The 14,356-nt window shown below is 44.6% G+C and overlaps 1 protein-coding gene across 18 annotated transcripts in view; it reads left to right on the top strand.

Moving 5' to 3' along the window:
• The first annotated feature begins 8,804 nt into the window (after nucleotides 1-8,804).
• zmiz1a (zinc finger, MIZ-type containing 1a) overlaps nucleotides 8,805-14,356 on the top strand; it is a 364,054-nt gene continuing 358,502 nt past the window's right edge. For 6 of the 18 annotated variants that reach the window (XM_069885406.1, XM_069885412.1, XM_069885402.1 and 3 more), the window contains exon 1: nucleotides 8,805-9,576. The gene's annotated coding sequence lies outside the window, so the exon portion shown is untranslated. Of the gene's footprint in view, nucleotides 9,577-9,633; nucleotides 9,815-14,356 lie in introns of those variants that run through there. The other 12 variants (XM_069885410.1, XM_069885407.1, XM_069885404.1 and 9 more) reach the window with 8 other exon arrangements.

Raw genomic sequence — 14,356 nt, 5'->3', positions numbered from 1 at the left:
GGCAGAGGGGAAAATGGATAAGTTCATTAGTGAATGGCAGGGTAGACTTGATGGGCTGAATGTCCTATTTCTGTTCCAATGTCTTAGTCTTGAGAGTAAGAAAAGCAAAAGAGAATCCCTTCTTTCTAACTTCCACTATATTAAAATCTGGAATGATTACCTTGTTTTCAGAAAGAAAAAATACTGTGAATTCTGCTTTTTTTGGGGGGCGGGGGGGGGGTCAAATAACCTGTTTCCTGTGAGTTCTCTCCCTCCATTAAACCAGTAATGTTGAATTCTCAATGAACATTTTGATTGCCAACACACTGGAGAGATCCAGATCGTGGCTCATTAACGGCACTTAAAAATCTCATAACGCCTCACACAAACACCAGTGCTGTTCAAGTGCAATCCTTCTGCATCAGTGAAAAAATAATGAATGATCGAATCATGAATTATTTAAATCAGGAAACCTCCGAGTAGAAGGGACCATCCTGCCTCACCTGCAATGATCCTTTGGAAGTGGCGTTCCACTCTTTTACCCGGATTCCCTGCGAAGTTCTTTTTCAGAGTTTTTTTTCCGAAGTTGCATCTGAAATCTGCTTTTGAGCCTTTCAGAGAATGTCACATCTCACTGTGTGGTCATGTTTTCAGCAGCATTGCAGATAGTGCCTGAAGCAATGACTAGGTTAGTACAACCACCATCCACCTGTGCGGACAGAAAAGGTGCAAATGCAACACCATGTTTAATCCATAGCCTTGGAACCACAGGTTCTCAAACTTGCAATAACTTGCAATAACAAAGATTCAACAATGGTATAATAATGGCAGCATGGTTAGTGCAGGGGTGGCAAGGTAGCAGTTAGCACAATGCTCGTGCAGTGACAGGGACCAGAGTTCAAATCGAGCGCTGTCCGTAAGGACTTTGGACTGTGACAGATCGTAGATATGTTTTTGGGAGATAAATTGGGGGAGGTTTTTTTAGCGTAGGTCACATACAAACACTTTAAAACTGATCTCATTTAAAATACTGGAGCTCTGCTAGACAGTAAGGCTCCAAGAGCCTAGGCAAAAGCTTTGGAGAATGCCCAAGAGACTTCACTAATGGATTGTTGCTTACAAAAAAGCAGCAGATGAAAGAACTCGTCGGAGCCGCAGGCTGTCTGGAGTGGAACTTGCTGTTCTAAGAGGGTCATGTGGTTTTGTAAGCAAAGAGAAAAACAGGCTTTTGTATGTGTGTGAGAGAGATTTCAGTTGTGCAGTGCTACAGTCAGCAGCTGGGACTAGAACAATACAAGGGGCAAGCTTGTGGAAAAACCCCATTTGGAAGACTGGTTATGAGTGCTTAGTTCAGCTGGGTCAAAACCTTTGCGGACCACGCAAGAGGAGAGGACTGGTTGCCTAATGTTCCTCTTGAAATAACAGAAACAAAAAGGAACTCTGGTGATCTGAAAGAAAGAGGTTATCATCTGGAGAACCTTGATGAGGCAAGTTTCTTCAGCAAGACACTGAAGTGGCTGGTCACAAGGAATCAGTTGTGGGTGTCCAGCGAACAACAAATCTCTCTCTGAAAACTGACAAGAACCTTCCTGAGCATAACATTTCAAGCACTAAATCCTGGTGAACTTCATAAATGTTAAATTCTGTGCACAGTATAAGAATTGCCTGCAACCAGTAAACTTGGAGGAGTGAGATTGGACTGTGAATTAAAGAACTTTTCTGAACTTACTCATTACATACACATGTGCTTAGAATTAGAAGGGGGTTAGTTAAGTTAATGGTGATAAATCGAAGTTTGATCCTGTTTCCCTGTTAAAAGATAATTAAAAGTAACTTTTGTTTAAGTAACCATTTGTCTTGGTGACTATCTATTGCTGCTGGGTTTTGGGGTCCTCTGGGCTCATAACAGTACGTTCTCCCCACATCTGCACAGGTTTCCTTTGGTTGCTCCGGTTTCCTCCCACCCTCCAAAACATTCTGGGGGTGTAGGTCAATTGGATGTAATTGGGCAGTATAGGCTCATGGGCCAAAAAGGCCTGTAACCGTGCTGCATTTCTAAATTTAAAACTGAAGAAAAGTAAACATGGTAGCATGGTATGGAACATTACAGGCCCTTCATTCCTCAATGTTGTGGTTGTCTATATTCCTACCAACATGAAAAATACTAAACCCTTCTTACCTCACTACTCTCTATTTCTCTTCCATCCATGTGCCTGTGTCTCTTAAATGCCCCTAATGTTGTAGCCTCCACCGTAGTGCCTGGCAAAGCATTTCAGGCACCCACAACTCTGTGTATATGTTAAACAAAAACTTACCCCGATGTCTCCATTAAACTTTCCCCTTTCAGTGTCCCATGTTGTTTGCTATTTCTGTTGTGGAAAAAAGGCACTGGCTGTCCATCTTATCTATGCCTCTCAGAATCTTGTAGACCTCTCAAGTCTCCTCTCATCCTTCTTCGTTCCAAAAAGAATAGTCCCAGCTTTGCAAACTTGCCTCATCAGACTTGTTTTCCATCCAGGTAAATCTTCTCTGCAACCTCTCCTTGGCTTTTACATTCTTCCTATAATGAGGTGATCAGAACTGAACACAATATTCCAAGTGTGGTCTCACCAGAGATTTTTATGGTTGCAACGTGATCTCTAAATTCTTGAACTCCATCCCCCAATGAATAAAGCCCAACATCCCATAGACTTAACTATCCTATCAACTTATGAGGCAACCTTGACATGAATGGATTTGAACACCAAGGTCCTCTGTTCCTCCACACTATTAAGTAACCAACCATTAACCCTGTACTTGGCCTTGTGGTTTTACCTTCCAAATTGCATCACATCATACTTTTCCAGATGGACTCCATCTACCATCTCTCCGCCCAACTGTGCATCCTGTCTATAACCTTCTGTAGCCAATGACAACCTTCAATTCATCCACAAACTTACTGGCCCATCTTTCCGCTTCTTCATCTAGGTCACTGATTATATACTTTTTAAAAATCACAAAAAGCAGGAGTCCTTCTGTCTACTACTACTCTCTGCTTTCTCCATGCAAACCAATTTTTAATCCACACAGCCAGTTCCGTGGATCTCATGCCTCATGATCTTTTGAACGAGTCTCTCATGGGGAACCTTGAGTGATGCCTTACTAAAATCCATATAGATTACCTTGAACACCCTACCTTCATCTAATAACTTGGATCTTATCTTGCATGGTGTAATAACATAGTTGTATGATATGGCATCGTGAAATAACGTTCTCAGTTGAAATTCATCACCACGTATTGTACAATAATCAATTCCCAAAACAATTTGGATGCCAGCAAGTACAAACAATATTCCCTTTTGGCTTTTTGTATGTTGATTTGTGGTTAATCTGCATTGTTGTCTGTGGATATTCAATGTAATGTGAAGTTGGGTGCCATGGCATCATAAGATTAATGGGCATCTGAATAGTTGTGCTATCAGAGGTTATGGGGATCGAAGGCCAGGCAGTGAGGCCGAGTGGGAGAATGGATTAACTGATGATGGAATGGCGGAGCAGAATCGATGGGTCGTTCAGTCAAAATGTCTGGGGTTATAGAGAGGTTAATTGGGTGGCACAGATTTGTGGCCAAAATGGCCTTTTACATTAGGGTTAAGATTATAAATTTTTTAAAATTTATAAATTTAGTGGTGGACAGAAAGTATTCTGCCTTGAGGTCAGTCCCTCTGCTCTTTTTCTTTTTATAAATGACCTAGATAAAGAAACAGAAGGATAGGCCAGTAAGTTAGAAGATGTGAAGGTTGGAAGATTTGTGTACAGTGCTGAAGGTTGATGTAGGTTACAAAAGGATACCAAAAGATAGGTTGCAGAGTGAGGCAGAAGAATGGTAGATGGAGTTCAGTCCAGATAAGTGATAAACTGGTGAGGTGATGCACGTTAACTCTACCGCAATGAAGAACTTGGAAGGTTATGTGCACATGACAGAGGTCTGAGCACAGTACTTTCAGCCGACAAGTGCCTGCGGTACTGGGAGAGTACGGATCTATCAGCAGTGCATCTTCACTGCAGACAATTGCCAAAGTGATAGAAGCAGGAACATCCGCTTTCTTTAAGGAACATTTGGATAGCTACGTGAATGAGGATTGCGGACCAAATACAGACTTGTGGGACTTGAGCAGGAGGGTGCATTTGCTGCATGGACAAGCTGGGCCTCTTCTCTCCTGAAAGACCTGATGCTTATTTAAACAAGGCTCCATCAGGTGGCTCTAGTTCACAAAAGAGCCCAAATGAGTCCCCTCAATCAACCTCTTGGAATCAATTATCTGTTCTCTGTCAGCAAGCTGACTGCTGATGTACATCCAAAGCTCCTGGTTCAATATAGAGTGCTTTTTTGGCCATCCTGAGATTCCTTTAAAAATATCTTCTTTTGGCAATCCATGATTCCTGGTCAGCAGTAGAGATCATCCCACCTCCTCACACAAGGACTGAGTAATGTACCTTAATTGTTCTGGATCAGTGGTTCTCAACCTTTTTCCACCCACATACCACCTCAAGTAATTCCCATGCAATAGGTGCTCTGTGATTAGTAAGGGGTTGCTTAAGGTGGTATGTGGGTGGAAAGAAAAAGTTTGAAAATCACTGTTGTAATTGTAGCTTATGTGCACGGTTTCATAACTCCAAAGAAAATGGGCCAATGACAATTTTTCTCAAGCAAAATATTTCAATTGCAATTGGGATTAGAGCAGTGATTCTCAACCTTCCCTTCCCACTCACATCCCACCTTAAGCAATCCCTTACTAATCACAGCTCCGATGGCCTGGGGGTTACTTAAAATAGTATGTGAGTGGGAAGCAAAAGGTTGAGGACTGCAGCTCTGGACACTGAACTGTTTTGGACAGAGATACTTTCTCTCTTTCTCAGAAGAGAAAGGAAGTTCTACCTCCCAAGTACGAATTGATCACTTCTATTTTTGGTAACTGAGGAACTAGTGGTTTTTTTTTAAACTGTGTCTTCTGCAGTATTCTCTTGTGTACTTCCCATGATATTGTTGAAGGCAAATTGAATTTTATATTGACAAATGCACAAGCAAATAAGAGTTGTTCACATTGTGTGTGGTATCCTTGTGCAGTGAATAGAGGGGAGAAAGGGGGGGGGGGGGCGGCAGAGGAACGGAGGAAGGGGATGGATTTGAGATGTTTTATTTTGAGATTCGTATCAAAAGGACACTTTTTTAAGTGCAATTTAACAATAGCAAAATTTGAGACTTAAATGAGAGATCCAGAATATCCCTGATGCGTAGTTCTATTAAATGGCAAAAACCTGAAAAGTGGCTGAAAAAAGTGAGGGGGGAAAAAACCGGGTTGGGACACATCAGAATTTCTGTCCTTAATCATGTCTGTCTTGATTGATGGGTGGATAACATTTCTCTGTACATAGCTGGTATTTGTATTAAAATGAAGAAAACAAGGTGCCCCTAACTTACAGGTTTAATATAATTCTGAAATTACATCTGTTCAGTTAAGATGCCATATTTTGACCCAACACATCTTGAAATTAATTTTAATTGAATTACTTGACTTTCCATTGATCTTTTCCTGTTGGAATAAGGTCAAAAATCTTACAGATTTGTGTAAATTCAGTTAAACTATTTGAAGGATAGGTGTTAAAAGTACTATCGACTCCTACATTCTGAGTAGGATCAGTATTGTTGGTGACCAGGGTAAGTCACGTGTGCCTCATTGTAATCAACCAGTGCAAGATAACTGATCATATGTCCATAGTTATCTGCTTAACAGGTGGTTGGATTGCATTGATTTTTTGTTAATTGAACTGTTGATAGGTTATCAAGATGCATTGACTCCTTTTGTTTTTTCTGCTATCCAGGCAGCTCAAACTACATAGTTCAACAGGTTGTGCATGGATCAGAAAAATGTGCAGAGGATCGTGTTATCCTTCAGCCCTTCTAATCTGTGGCAAACCTTTTTTCCCTAACCCACTGACCTGCACCCAGTTCATAGCCATCCATACCTCTCCCATCCATGTACCTGTTCAAATTCTTCTTCAGTGTTAAAATTGAACCTGCATTCACCACTTCAGTTGGCAGCTCGTTCCACACTCCCTCTGTATGAATAACCCATGTCCTCTGGTTTTATCTCATTCAGCCCATAGAGTCTGCCCCTCCATGTAATCATTCAGCTGATTTATTTTCCAACTCAGCCCCACGGACTCCCAGTAACCCATCAAGAACCTATCAATCTATGCCTTAAATGTACCCATTGACCCAGCCTCCACAACTGTATGTGGCCACTAATTCCACAGATTTACTACCCTCTGGCTAAAGAAAGTACACTTAAGGGTTGCAGGACATCATGTTTTACTGTAGTGGAGAGCACCAAGTTCCTTCGACGACTTTACTAGTGACCTATCATGGGCATTCAACATTTCGCTTGTCAGGAAGGTGCACAGCAACTGGACTTCCTGAGAAGACTGAAGCGAGCAAGGCTACCGGTCACCATTATTTCACCCTTCTACAGGAGCTCTATTGAGAGCATCCTGGCTGGCTGCAACACTGTAGTATGGTTGCTGCAGAGATCAGAGGACCATAAGAGTTTCAGAGGATCACTTGATTCTCCTCCCTACCCCAACTGACATGATCTACCAGGATCTTTCTGCAAAATCATTGAGGTCCCTTCCACCCTCAACACAGCATTTTTCAGCTGCTCCTATTGGGGAAGAGATACAGGAATATCAGAGCCAGCACCACCAGGCTGAGGAACAGCTTCTTCCCACGGGCAGTGAGAACCTTGAACGACCAAAGGAACTGCTCACACTAACCATTGGGGACCCCCATTTTCATGAAATATTTATTTATTAGCTTGGATGAAATGCTTGTCCTGCATGTGTATTGTATGTTACTTCTGGTTGTGGGTTGACATGTTTTGCACTGAGGACTGAAGAATACGTTTTTTGTCGAGTTGTACTTGTAGAATCAGATGACAGTAAATTTGACTTGGAGAGAGGTCCCATTCAAGAGTCTTGTCATGAAGGGGAAATCTCAAAAAGATGCAAATTGCACATCTTTGGATTTCTGGCTGAAAAAGGACAAATTTGTCTTTCAGAAAGTGCAGTGAATATTCCTGGGATGCCTTCTCTATATTTTGAGATTGAGTGTCAGGTCTGAGTTCACTAGCTGAGAAAAATCATTCCCAACCTTTCTTTGGCTATTCCCCTCCCCAGGATTCTGCTCAAAGTTTATGGCCCCTTCCCCGTGAAGTGGTCAAGTTTTGGTTTCTTCTGTAGTTCTATCCTATTTAACCACATCAAAAACATGAAAAATGTGTTACTGGAGGTAAAAAGAAAACCAGGCTTTTACTTAAATGTGTTGTGGCCCCTGAAGGATACCACAGGGAAACAATTGAGAATGGTTGTTTTGGAAGAAGGGCACCCTCCTTGAAGCATCCACACTTCTCACAATGTGGGGTGACATGGGGAGGATGTAGCCGAGGATACTCGAATCAAATGTCAGTGAGAAAAGAGATGAGAAATGTCTTCATTCAGCGATGGTGAACGATGGGAATTCTCACTCAGATCAGGTGACAGGCGAGGCTCTATAATTGATTGTGGTTGTAAGAGGAACAAAGGACATGCTGATGCCCACAATCTTGTGGACAAGCAGAGCTTGCTCAGAGGGCCAAATGTTGCAGTTTCTATTTTGACAAAGTTCCTTTGTCACCCCATGGGGAGAGTCATTATGAGCATTCACACCCCCATCCCCACATGCACACGCAGCAATCCCGCACACGCAGCAATCCCACACACTACCGTCCTCCCTCAAAGTAAATCCTCCCCAACACACTACTCAGTCCCATGACAGGGAATCACACACATCTGAACCCCCTAAACCCACTCTTTTCCCCACCACCCTCTCCCTACAAAATTAAACCTCCTAAAACCCTACTGCTCACTGCCCCCCAGTCCCCTCCGATACCCCCTCTTTCCAACCCCTGCCTCCCCTCTGATCCATATCCTCCGTTCCGTCGCCCACCACCCCTCTCTCCCACCTCCCGCACGAGTGTTTGGAAAGCCTGCGAATGATCCAGCGCTCTCCCAGGCCGTGATCCGAGAGCATAACTTCATCTCCCGAAGTCGACGATGCGTGACCACCCGGAATCGCAGGAGGTTGCGTTTCAGAGTCACAGGCCGTGGACTTCCCAGGACGATGCCTTCGCCCCGGCATGGGATCCAAAGCAAGCCATTCAGCCCATCCACAGCCTGCCCTTCCATCTTCCCGCACCCTGTGATCCGGTCCAGTTCAGACGAAAACGTTAGCACTGTTTTCCACGCTGCCTGGCTCCACACTCGGTTTTATGGTGCGGTGGGAGAAGACGAAGTGCGGCTGGAACCCCTCACGAGATGCTGAGCTCCTCCAGCAGATTGTGTTTAGCTACAGATTCCAGCGTCTGCAGTCTCAGTTTTATTTCCGATTCCTGGCATCTGCGGAATCTTGCTATGGAGATTTAACGTGTGGTTTTTTTTCTCCAGTTTTGTTTTAAAGTGACAGAAAACCCCATCCAGTGGGAATCACCCCATGCAGGGGATCGTTCATCGTTCGGGTCCCTTGGAGGCTCTCCTTGCCCAAGCCTGGTCCCCCATCTCACCCTTGCTCTACGTTTTGCAGAGATTGCTTCCCAGCGCAATTGCGTGTCCCGGGACTTGGCTCGTTTTATTTGCAATAATAATCATTTCAAAGCCTGAACGTGAGAGGTGACAGTTTTCTGGGTTATTTGGAATGGAATTTAGCCTGAGCGCCGTTCAACTCGATCGATCAGGCAAGCCTGCAAACTTGTGGCGGGACCCTTAAGACCTGTTTTGGAGTGTGGCTGAACTCATGTCAGAGGTCGTAGCTGCATTACCAGCAGCGTGCATGGTCGTAAATACTAAGAGAGACTTGTAAATAGTTCTTCGGCGCGCAAGAGCTGCGTGGCATGTCGCTGGCCGTGGGAGTGTGCGCCGGGCTAGCGCCGGTCTTGGGCGCACAGGGCTGGCGGCGAAGTGAGCTCCGGAGAGGAGAGTCACCTTTTTCCCGACGACAGCCCTAAACCCGATGCTGGCACCGTCATTGTCCCTTGACGTCACGCAAGCAGCCCGGCTCTCAAACATGTCTTTGTTATTTCAGAGGTTTTCCATGTCAGGGAACAGTGCAGCCTGCAAAAGCCGGATCAGACTCGCCGCGGAGCTGGTCCCAATCTTCTAGGTACGGGGGGCGCGCCACGCTCGCAGCCTGCACGGACGCCCTGCCAGACATTTGCACCCCTGCCTCGAATGCATTTGTCAAGATAACACGCGTTGGAAGTTGCTCCATTGGAGACTTGCGATTTGGCGGGTGATAGACGTGGGAATTCTTCCCCCCACCCCCCTCCCCTTTCCCCTTGCGTCCTGAAAGTGGTTGCATTCCCGGCTGGAAGGACGGACTCTGGTGCGACCGTGGAGCGCGGCGCCTCCACGAGAAGGAGAGAGAGAGAGAGTGTGTCGGCCCCATTGACACCGCATCCTACTGCTTGGCGGAGCGCTGCAGATCTGGGACACATTTTGCCGGCAGCCTCCAAGCATGGCCCTCTGGTAATAGAATAGCCGATGTAATTTGACACTTCAACTTGCTCCGCTGTGTGTGAGTTGATTCACTTACTCACGCACTAACATTAAGTCGGTGCTTTCTCTCTCTCTCGATCTGTGTGTGTGTGTGTGTGTGTGTGTGTGTTGGTTAAACTGAGGGGAGGGGGGGGGAACACACGAAACAGAGAAATCACCGACGCCTCCGCAAGGAATTTCTCGTTCCGGAGCTGTGATATTCCCGTAAGTAAGTTTCATGTCCATTTCTTGGCATTTCACACCTTTTTTTTGTCTCTGTTCCCCGCGAATGGGTCCCCCGCTGGAACAATGGGGGTCGCAGAGAGAGAGAAGCCAGTGAAGGAGACTCTCTCTCTCTCCCTCTTCCTCCCCTTCTCCCCTTCACTCTCCTCCCCTGCAGGCGCTCGGTTCGGCGATCGGGAGCGACCTCGCTGCATTCCACACTCCTTATTTTTCTCTCGCTCTCTCTCTGCTACCTTGCAACACGCACAGAGAGGGAATTGGTCATGAGGGGGGTTCCTTGCCCAAATCCCTCCCTTGTGTGGGGGATCTTTTGGTCAGTGATAAAGCGTGCAAAGTGGTCGAAGCCACTTTTGTCTGCATGGGGTCTCCGTGAGGGGGGCTTTATGCAGTCTACTGGGCTGTTCCAAGTTGAGCGTAGTTTTTTTGGAAAGAAAAATGGTCCGAGAAGTGAGCGTGGTTTTTCTCTCCCTCCCTCTCTTTAAATGAAAAGCAGTCGAGACTTGGGCCTCTTAACAGCGCAGGAAAAAGGAGCGTTGCTGTACATGTGTCCAGGAAGCAAGGAGCATGAACACAGCAGAGAGGGGGAGAGAGATAAGACAAATTAACACTACCCAGATCTGCTTTCTAACGACTGTCACGATCGAAATGGAAGAGAGAGTTCAGATTACTGTTATTTATCGCAAACAATGAGACACCAAAGGAATGCGATATTTCAAGGATATTAAGATTTTAAAAAAATAGCTTGCATGTTTGAGAGTAGTTCAAAAACAATTGTTTTCTGTACTTGTGTTTGCAATCTTTAAATAATGTTAACTATTTCTGTTTGCATTTTTAATTTCAAGTGAAGATTTGATGGTACAGAGGGTAAATTTTATTTGTGCTCAGTGTCCACCAGTCTTTTTCAGCTTTGTATGTACACACGCATCTTATTAAGATAATTTGTGATGCTTCAACAGATCAGTGAATATTAAGTGTCAGGGAAATTGATCTTCATTTTCCACTGTGGCCCTTGAATCTGATGTACTGGCAGCCTTTGCATTTATTAAGAGGGGAGAAAGATCATTAATTTGGCACATCCAACAAATGTTCCATCCGAGATGCTGGTGAGAGAGGTTAAGTGACCGATGGTGTCCTCTAGCTGCTGAATTCACCATGAGGACTCTGAATAGATATTGTCGTGCATCAGACTGTTTCGCCCAAGCGCTCTCTGCTCAGAGGGGCTTCGGAAGACTGGCCGATTGAGGGGCATTGTTGAAGGAATCCACTGCCAGAACTGCCCCGAGTTGTCGCCTGAGCACCATCCTTAGAAGATGCACTGCCGTGACCTCCGCGAAGATGTTGAAAACACCCATCCTAAACAAAGGCACAGTGGGACTGAAATCTGCCCTGGAACACGTGTCTCGGACAATACAAGTCCGACGTGAGGAGGCAGTTCAGCAATAATTCGGCCACACAGCACAAGGCTCATAGTGTTATGAGCCTCCTGTCCTCTGGGTGATTAAGTGCCATGGGTTGCATGATCTTTGACAGGATGGGGATGGGAGGGACCACATCCAGTAATTCTATTCATGATGCACAACACGACTTGTTTCAGACAATCACCACTGTCCCTCTGTGTGTTGAATTTGGCTACAGTTTTCTTGCATTGAAAAGAAAGTGTTATTGGATGGTTGGCAAAAGTTATGAGAAAGTCCCGGATTGATGTTACAATGGTTCCTCTGCTTGGAAAGTCCAACCCGATGATATTTTGCTAATATTGCTCTGAATCTTTGCCTGTTGAACACATGATCTAACTGTTGGAAAATGTTGAGTGGAATGAGGCTTCTCTGAGACTGTGCAGCAGTTGGATAGTAAATTCTGAAGAGGTGAAGGTGCATTATCAACACACACAATCCGAGATGGCAATCAGTGGGGAGGCATTTGATGACGGATATGTCAATGGATGATTGATGGGGAGTTTGTCTATTTTGAGGTAAGATTGAGTGTAGCAAGGCACCCCCTCTATATAGGTGAGTGATTTGTGATGCATTTTTGTAAGTGCAAATGGTGGAGGTGCAGACTCAGTTTTGGAGACTCCTGGGTCACAACAGATGGCCACAGGTCAGGTACAGATGTATTTGTTTCATGAGTTAGTTCAGGGTCAATAGGTGGACTAATGGTGAAATTATGAGCACGCATTTAAGATCCAACCTGCTGAAGGTCTTGCACGTAGAGGCTTGAAATGTATCCTCCGACCATCTGTTAAACTATATAATGGTGTTTATAATCCTTAAGGCAGCATCTTCCACACACCCCATACTAGTGGGAAAATGAGCCATGTTGGTATAGTCTTTGATGGTCTACAAGTTGAATCTGGTACCTGGCTTGGGTGCAAATCTTTGCATTTTGATCTCAAGAAATTTTAGATGTTGGGAATAGGGCACCTGGTGTTTACATTCCAATTTCCAGCAACCAGACTTGGAGAAGCAAATAAATTTTAATGTTTGAAACTTTGTTGTTCTGCTTGTAAAATTCTATGTCTCCATTGTCCATCTTCTTACACCATGATGACTATGATCAAAAGCGAAATATGGGTGGAAATTGAAAACAGAGAGCAGTCGGTAGAGATTTAAAAAAAAAGTTAATGGTGCAGGTCAGTAACCTGTCATGAGAACGAGGAGATCTTGAGAAGATCACGTTTTCTGGAGAAAATGGTGCAAGGTAGACCTTGTGATGGGTTAGAAGCCAGAAGACATTCATTGCACGAGGGCTTGAACTTAGGAGCAGGGAGGTTATGCTACAACCGTACTAGGTACTGGTGAGGCTGCATCTGGAGAACTGCATGCAGTTCTGTTCTCCTTTCTTGAGAAAGGATGCACTGGGTTTGGAGGCAGTGCAGAGGAGGTTCACCAGGTTGATTCCAGAAATTGGGTCGTCTGGGACTGTACTTGCTGGAATTTAGAAGAATTGAGAGGGGATCTTGTTTAAAAACATATAAAATTAACATAGATAAGATGGAGGCGTGTGCATGTGGGAGGTATACAAGAGGTGTATTTATAAGAGGCGACATTTACAGGATTGAAGGAGAGTTCAAAACCATTAGGAGTCCGAGCAGAGCCCATCGTTCTACGGTGCATGTGAAATTTGCCTTGTTTCAGTTTTGCTCACCTGCCTTCCCCTTCATTTTTGCCACACTATCAATGATTCCCTTGGTGCTAATTCCTGATATTACATTGCTCTTTAAGATTTCATCTAATCCCTGTTTTGGTGACCGTACCGGTATGGTCAACAGGCTCATGACCCTCACAGCCTTCACTGCACCACTTCCCATCCTATTTCCTGTAATGACTCCATTCATTCCCCAAGTTTCATTGGATCACACCTGATGGGACCAGCATTTCTCAGGAGCCTTTACTTGTTTACCTTTTAATGTTGTTTTGCCCTTCTCTGCAGTTGACCTGACTCCTGGCCTTGCCTCTCCCCTACCCCAGTTTGCTGCCTCTGGCCCCGTTCCTACCACCTTGAATATGAAATCTCGCCTTCTACCTGAACAGCCAACGCATTCAACAGATCCTCCTCTTATCATTTGCAAGCCATCCAATTGGATGCCATCACATACACCAGTGGTTTCAAACTTTTTTTCCCCCCCACTCACATACCACCTAAAGAAATCCAAGGGATTGGTCAAAGTGGTATATGAGTGGAAAGAAAAAGGTTGAGAACCTCTATGTCTCCCGTGCCTTTGCTAGAATATGTGCAACACGCTGATGATCACAGAACCATTGATGATGCAGAAGCCCATTCAAGACATTGTGTCTGTACCATCAAAAATAGCTCTCCAATCCTACTCCATTTTGTGCATCTCTTGCAGTGACCCAATGTAGTTGTGGATGTCGGGCAGCCAGCTCCAGACTTATACCACCTTCCTCTCATCTCCTCCAATCTATTTCCCCAGGACACTAAACTTAACTTGCAGTTAGCAACCCTCTGCTAAAGGAAGTGGGTCCTTTTATATTTTACTCGCGTCTTTGTAAATGTTATACGTTCAAATCTATTTCCTCTCAGCCTACTCCGAACACTGAGAAGAACACCCCAGTTTATCCAATCTTTTTGTCCTTTGTATGCTTTCCAGTCGTGTCAACATTCTCAGATCCCCACTGTGGCCCTTTCACTGAAGTCTTATGTAAATTGGTGTCCAGAACTCTGTTCGTTTTCCAAAATGTGGCCTAACTATAATACTGTCCATGGCAATTCGATATATTTTTTTTAAATGTCCTGACTAGTCAAAGATAGTATTCTGCTTAGAAGGATCTTCCACTTCACTCAATATCCAATATATTATCAAATTTCTAATTTGGAAGTAAACTAAGGGGAGCTTGATACAGTTGGATGGTTGGGAACAGCCCACTGCATCACCAATGTCCTACAGTGAAGGAGCTCTGCCATCCTTGTCTGGTCTGGACTTACCAGTGTACTTACTATGCTATGAAATGGGGGTGTCAGGGATGGGGGACAGAGTTAGCGATGCAGTTACAGCACCAGCCATTAG

This window comes from Narcine bancroftii, chromosome 6, assembly GCF_036971445.1.
Source record: "Narcine bancroftii isolate sNarBan1 chromosome 6, sNarBan1.hap1, whole genome shotgun sequence".
NCBI lineage: Eukaryota > Metazoa > Chordata > Chondrichthyes > Torpediniformes > Narcinidae > Narcine > Narcine bancroftii.
This window is presented reverse-complemented; position numbering and strand designations above follow the sequence as displayed.